We start from the raw sequence: 7,557 nt of genomic DNA, 5'->3' as shown, positions 1-7,557 counted from the left end.
GATGACAGCATGACACCTTATTGAATCATTAGGAAATAGAATATTTGTTGTAAAGTTTAGTACATAATAGTTATTTTTCTTCTTTATTTATTTATCAGAAAGGACATTGGGGCAAGGCTACTGGCCGTAACTTTCAAAGTTAAGAAGGAACTTGTATTTGTTTTATGTAAAAGAATGTAACATTTATTATGTAATGGATGTTATAGTTACTTTATTTAGAACGTGAATGTGGTCAATATTTTATCATTTAATCGTGTTAAAATGTAAATAAAGTAGAATAAGCTGTAGCCAATCAGATGGACCGCTTCAGAGAAGGGAACTGCACTAGCCAGCTGATCGAGGATGTTCGGCACGCGGGGGACGTGGCCAGAGACGGGCAGAGGGGCAGTGCTGGTGAAGACGTGAAAGCTGACAGCTCGGCAGGAGACACCAAAGTGGACAGTCCTGGTCTAGACACCAAAGGTAAATTTCGGATTGAGACACGAAAGCGGACAGTCAGTCTTTAGGTAGCTAGGAAGTTAAACGACGCAGAAAAATTCGCTTTGTTTGGTATCGGGTGACTGAATCTCTGAGCGGTGCGCAACCGCGCACCTGGTGTGAACTCTAATTTTTCGCGTAGATAACGAGGTGGAGTACTGGACTTGTATTTCGTGATGAGATTGTGAATGATCGAACTGTGTCAAATGGATGTGCGGTCGAGTGCAACAGTAACTCTAAATACGACCACTTTCTGAATAAACATTATTCCAACCAAATCGCAACTGTGTGGCTTACATCATTTATGGTTCGTTATTTTAGCTCCCGATATTATTATTACTGTTATTATATGTTTTATTAATTAAGTATGTTTCATACAATTTCGCAAATTTGCTATCATCCAGACAATTTAACCAAAGGGTGACAAGTGTCGAATTTAGGGCGTGTAATGCGACACGTGCGGTTCAACCCCTAGACGAATTTGAGCCAAGACATTTCGACGAAGAGGACCGCATTTGAGCCCGGATCTCTTTAGGTTGTTAGCTCGCAAGCTTTTTATTTGGCTGCACCGAAAACTGTTTTGCCAGCTGCTTTGGTGTCTCGTTCGTAGGCTGCTCTGTCACTCACATAGCAACTGTGATTAAGTCACACTTTGATGGATATGTTCTTGTGCAACTAAATCCTGAGGAAGACGGGTGATATACAATATGTACGAGAATCAAGAGGAAGCAGTAAGAGTGGAAGACAAAGAAGTGCAGGGTTTAAAAAGGGTGTTAGGCAGGGATGTACTCTTTCTCCCCAACGTTCAGTCTATAAGGCGAAGAAGCAATAATGGAAATAAAAGAAAGATTCAAGAAAGGGATTAAAATTAAAGCTCAAAGGATTAGCTGACGATATTGCTGTCCTCAGTGAAAGTGAAGAAGAATTATAGGAATTGAATGGTCTACTAAGTACAGAATAAGGATTGAGAGTAAATCGAAGAAAGACGAAAGTAATGAAAAGTAGCAGAAATGAAAGCAAAAAGAAACTTAACATCAGAACTGACGTTCACATGGTAGATGAAGGTAAGGAATCATGCTATGTTGTTGTTGTTGTCTTCAGTCCTGAGACTGGTTTGATGCAGCTCTCCATGCTACTCTATCCTGCGCAAGCTGCTTCATCTCCCAGTACCTACTGCAACCTACATCCTTCTGAATCTGCTTAGTGTACTCATCTCTCGGTCTCCCTCTACGATTTTTACCCTCCACGCTGCCCTCCAATGCTAAATTTGTGATCCCTTGATGCCTCAAAACATGTCCTACCAACCGATCCCTTCTTCTAGTCAAGTTGTGCCACAAACTTCTCTTCTCCCCAATCCTATTCAATACCTCCTCATTAGATACGTGATCTATCCACCTTATCTTCAGTATTCTTCTGTAGCACCACATTTCGAAAGCTTCTATTCTCTTCTTGTCCAAACTAGTTATCGTCCATGTTTCACTTCCATACATGGCTACACTCCAAACAATTACTTTCAGAAACGACTTCCTGATACATAAATCTATATTCGATGTTAACAAATTTCTCTTCTTCAGAAACGCTTTCCTTGCCATTGCCAGTCTACATTTTATATCCTCTCTACTTCGACCATCATCAGTTATTTTACTTCCTAAATAGCAAAACTCCTTTACTACTTTAAGTGTCTCATTTCCTAATCTAATTTCCTCAGCATCACCCGATTTAATTTGACTACATTCCATTATCCTCGTTTTGCTTTTGTTAATGTTCATCTTATATCCTCCTTTCAAGACACTGTCCATTCCGTTCAACTGCTCTTCCAAGTCCTTTGCCGTCTCTGACAGAATTACAATGTCATCGGCGAACCTCAAAGTTTTTACTTCGTCTCCATGAATTTTAATACCTACTCCAAATTTTTCTTTTGTTTCCTTTACTGCTTGCTCAATATACAGATTGAATAACATCGGGGAGAGGCTACAACCCTGTCTCACTCCTTTCCCAACCACTGCTTCCCTTTCATGCCCCTCGACTCTTATTACTGCCATCTGGTTTCTGTACAAATTATAAATAGCCTTTCGCTCCCTGTATTTTACCCCTGCCACCTTTAGAATTTTAATGAGAGTATTCCAGTCAACATTGTCAAAAGCTTTCTCTAAGTCTACAAATGCTAGAAACGTAGGTTTGCCTTTTCTTAATCTTTCTTCTAAGATAAGTCGTAAGGTCAGTATTGCCTCACGTGTTCCAACATTTCGACGGAATCCAAACTGATCCTCCCCGAGGTCTGCATCTACCAGTTTTTCCATTCGTCTGTAAAGAATTCGCGTTAGTATTTTGCAGCCGTGGCTTATTAAACTGATAGTTCGGTAATTTTCACATCTGTCAGCACCTGCTTTCTTTGGGATTGGAATTATTATATTCTTCTTGAAGTCTGAGGGTATTTCGCCTGTCTGATACATCTTGCTCACCAGCTGGTAGAGTTTTGTCATGACTGGCTCTCCCAAGGCCGTCAGTAGTTCTAATGGAATGTTGTCTACTCCGGGGGCCTTGTTTCGACTCAGGTCTTTCAGTGCTCTGTCAAACTCTTCACGCAGTATCGTATCTCCCATTTCGTCTTCATCTACATCCTCTTCTATTTCCATAATATTGTCCTCAAGTACATCGCCCTTGTATAAACCTTCTATATACTCCTTCCACCTTTCTGCCTTCCCTTCTTTGCTTAGAACTGGGCTGCCATCTGAGCTCTTGATATTCATACACGTGGTTCTCTTCTCTCCAAAGGTCTCTTTAATTTTCCTGTAGGCAGTATCTATCTTACCCCTAGTGAGATAAGCTTCTACATCCTTACATTTGTCCTCTAGCCATCCCTGTTTAGCCATTTTGCACTTCCTGTCGATCTCATTATGTTGGCAGTAAAATAACGCATGACGGATGGAGCAAGGAGAATTACAAAAGCAGACTGGCACTGGATAAAGGGCATTCCTGGCTAAGAGAAGTCTACTAACGTCAAACGTAGGTCAATTTGAAGAAGAAATTTCTGAGAATGTACGTTTGGAACACAGCATTGTTTGGCAGTGAGACACGGACGATGGGAAAACCCGAACGGAATACAATCGAAGCATTTGAGATGTGGTGCTAAGAAAAGGTTGACTGATAAGGTAAGGAATGAGAACGTTCTCCAGAGAGCCACATCAAACCAGTTAGAAGACTGATGACTGATGACTGCCTCTCCCGCCGCCCCCCCCCCTCCCCACTCAAAAAAAGGGGAGGGAGCTGGAGAAAAATCTAGCGGTTGGTCGCCTTCATGAGGACCGCTTCAGTCGGTCGGAATATCGGCAATTCGGTTGTCTTCGTGTGTTTGTGTTTCATAATGATACGGCCTAATACACAAAACGATTTTATTCAAACTTCTGTTGTGGTTTGTTGTTCGTGGCGAAACAACTTTAAATATATAGGTGGCCTCTGTAGAAAGCGATCCAAAAATATTATTTCATTTTGAAGATGCAGTGCCGTATTTTTTCTAAAGGTGAAGCTAATGCCGAAATGAATAACATAAAAGTTTGTGTGGAAGTAAAATTATACATCGAAATAAAAGTATTTATTGCTGAAGAGAGCCTTACAATTCATCAGTGTTAAGGGCCCTATGCGATTCTAAGCTGTTCCTGATTAATGACTGGTTTCCGACGAGTATGTTGGTGCACACATTATGGTGTATACTTCGTAAATAAACTACCAACATGGTTGCAAGTCGTCGGGTTCAAAAGCGCTTTTTTATGTTTAAGTGAGTTATAGGTTGTTCCGGAGGTTCAAAGACACTATGCAGTGTTTTTGATCTGTATAGTATATTTTGGAAGCTGTACCATGGTAATCAATATGTAGGACGGTGCTTAAGTTTAGAATTAAGTTGTCCATGCGGACGGAGATACAGCATGTGTCGTTATTTTCCGCTGAATGCTGGGGCTAGTCGCATACTTCCCATCATGCTGTCGTTCTCTGCAACTTTCATGGTTCTGTTTGTTAAGGTAAGATACCTTTGTCTTGTTTTTTTTTTTTTTTTTCTTTTTACTGCGAAGACCTTTTCTGAGCTTCTACACACATTTTCAGTTCTATAGAAGAGCTGCTGTTCCAATCGAGATACTCTGTTCCATGTTCAAGGATCACTATCTGTCTGTCATTAATTCAGCCATGAATATAGCTCATGGCTCTCGGTACTATTCCGTTTTTTGTGGCACAGGGTTTCACAAAGGGAACATTCTGGTAATATTCCCGTTTTCTGCGTAAGATTTATTTATTATTTCCCCACGTGCCTAGTACAGCAAGTATGGGAGTAGTTCTAAGCTGCCGAGAACTAGACATGTACTGATCCTCAGTTTGTGGAGAGTGCACATTGTGATAAAATGTTCTTACGAATAGGTGTTGCACTATACAGCATGGAGACTACACCTCCATTGCACGCATTTTCTCTGAAAGAGAGGGCGTAGCACATTTGTAGGTTATTTTAGTGAGTTTGAACCAATTGGTCGAAATTTTGCTTTACGTGAAAGCTTGTTCAGGTCCCCTCGTATTTCTCGTGGTGCTATGAACGTTTCCTCTCCTTCTGAATATCTCACCAGCAGAAGTCAGATGGCTTTATTTCTCATTCAAGAGTGAAACTTTTGTTTACGAAGGAGGATGTTTTCAGAGCATTTACAGAGAGTTACGTACGTGATTAAATTTAGACAGGATTAGGAGGCTTTCAGTGTAAGAGGGCGGGTTAAAACGGCACTACGTACCATTCTTCCTCTCTTTATTTTATTTTTTTAAAGTGAATTTTGGAAACGTGTCACTCAGGGAAAATGGAAAGGCAGTGCTGTCAGTCGAATTCTGTGACGCTCCGTCTCCCAGTGCAGGTCCGGAGAAAGCGCCACAGCCGACCAGAGAACTGCTCGTGGCATCACAGCAACGGTCAGTGGTCCTGCAGCGTCTGCAGAAAAACGCCTTGTACCCAACTCGAGAGCCTCGATGTTGCCTGCCGTGATAGTCTAGTGGTTAGGACATTGCGTTGTGGCCTCAAGAACCCAGGTTCGAATCCTGGTCACGGCATTGGACTGATATTTTTATCTCCTCTTCTAAGCAGCTAACAATTCATATTTATCGACAACAAAAATATACTGCACCCAATTATGCTTCAGTGAATTATTACCGCCATCAGTGGCTTCCCTTTACATTCTGTCGAATAACGGGTAAAAATTTAGAACTCCTTTCAACAATTACTCTGAAGTTCGCCGTTAGTCTCGGCAACTACAGAAATCTACTACACTGCAATTCAGACACCGAAAATTACTCTCTGGATTGAATTCCTGATCGACTAGTTGCTCATTTTACAACTTATCCCTAACACCACAGGATGTTCTAGTTGCAGTGGCAAACAACGAGTTTGTTGAAGTATAAGAAATTTTGTAATGTATCTGTCATGACGAAATGTCTTACTTCTGTGGATAGTCAAGCGCAAGACTTTGTTGTCACTGTTTTAGCTATTCATGTCCGTAAGTTCTATCTTGAGACACATACGATGGAGTTTGTTTTAAAAAGGGACCCTCTACCGTGTCGTGGTAATGTCTAAAGTGCCCTCACCCGTAGCCAGTTTGTATTACAATAAGGAGTACCCATCTGAAATCTTGCTGTTAGTATCATGGTAGTGAAATATCACCAGTCTGGTTACGATGGCCGACCTGTGCGGGTATGCTGTGTTTACATCACCACTACTGCTGCCCGAGTGGTGTTGCTCGTGAGTTTAACGGGGTGTCGCGTTCACAGTTACCAAAATCGACGTAACGCAGGAAATTTGGCACGGACTTCAATGCGAGATGCCTTTAATAGCTTCCACAACGAAACATTGTCTCGAAATTTGGTAGAAAATCTGAAGAAATTCTGGTCGTACGTAAAGTACACAAGCGGCAAGACGCAGTCAATACCTTCGCTGCACAGTACCGATGGTACTGTTACCGACGACTGTGCCGCTAAAGCGGAGTTATTGAAGGCAGTTTTCCGAAATTCCTTCACCAGGGAAGATGAATGGAATATTCCAGAATTTAAAACACGAACAGCTGCTAGCAGGAGTTTCTTAGAAGTAGATACCTTAGGGGTTGCGAAGCAACTCAAATCACTTGATACGGACAAGTCTTCAGGTTCAGATTGTATACCGATTAGGTTTCTTTAGATTATGCTGATACAATAGCTCCCTACTTAGCAATCATATACAACCGCTCGCTCACCGATAGATTTGTACCTACAGATGGAAAATTGCACAGGTCGCACCAGTGTTGAAGAAGGGTAGTAGGAGTAATACATCGAACTGCCGACCTATATCATTGACGTCTGTTTGCAGTAGGGTTTTGGAGCATATACTGTATTCAAACATTATGAATCACCCCGAAGGGAACGATCTATTGATACGTAATCAGCATGGTTTCAGAAAACATCGTTCTTGTGCAACGGAGCTAGCTCTTTATTCCCACGAAGTAATAGCCGCTATCGACAGGGGATCTCAAGTTGATTCCGTATTTCTAGATTTCCGGAAAGCTTTTTACACTGTTCCTCACAAGCGACTTTTAATCAAGTTACGGGCCTATTGGGGTTTCGTCTCAGTTGTGCGACTGGATTCGTGATTTCCTGTCAGGAAGGTCGCAGTTCGTAGTAATAGACGGCAAATCATCCAGTAAAACTGAAGTGATATCAGGTGTTCCACAGGGAAGCGTCCTGGGACCTCTGCTGTTCCTGATCTATATAAATGACCTGGATGACAATCTGAGCAGCTCGCTTAGGTTGTTCGCAGATGATGCTGTAATTTACCGTCTAGTAAGGTCATCCGAAGACCAGTATCAGTTGCAAAGCTATTTAGAAAAGATTGCTGTATGGTGTGGGAGGTGGCAGTTGACGCTAAATAACGAAAAGCGTGAGGTGATCCACATGAGTTCAAAACAAATCTGTTGGAATACGATTAATCGATAAATAGTGCAATTATCAAGGCTATCAATTCAACTAAGTACCTGGGTGTTAAAATTACGAACAACTTCAGTTGGAAAGACCACATAGATAATATTGTGG

The 7,557-nt window shown here is 41.6% G+C and overlaps 1 non-coding gene across 1 annotated transcript; it reads left to right on the top strand.

Annotated features, from left to right (window-relative positions):
* Window positions 1-5,481: 5,481 nt before the first annotated feature.
* Window positions 5,482-5,553, top strand: Trnah-gug (transfer RNA histidin (anticodon GUG)). The gene has a single exon. It is a non-coding gene; the product is annotated as a tRNA-His (tRNA).
* Window positions 5,554-7,557: the final 2,004 nt, after the last annotated feature.

This window comes from Schistocerca gregaria, chromosome 2 (assembly GCF_023897955.1).
Source record: "Schistocerca gregaria isolate iqSchGreg1 chromosome 2, iqSchGreg1.2, whole genome shotgun sequence".
NCBI lineage: Eukaryota > Metazoa > Arthropoda > Insecta > Orthoptera > Acrididae > Schistocerca > Schistocerca gregaria.
This window is presented reverse-complemented; position numbering and strand designations above follow the sequence as displayed.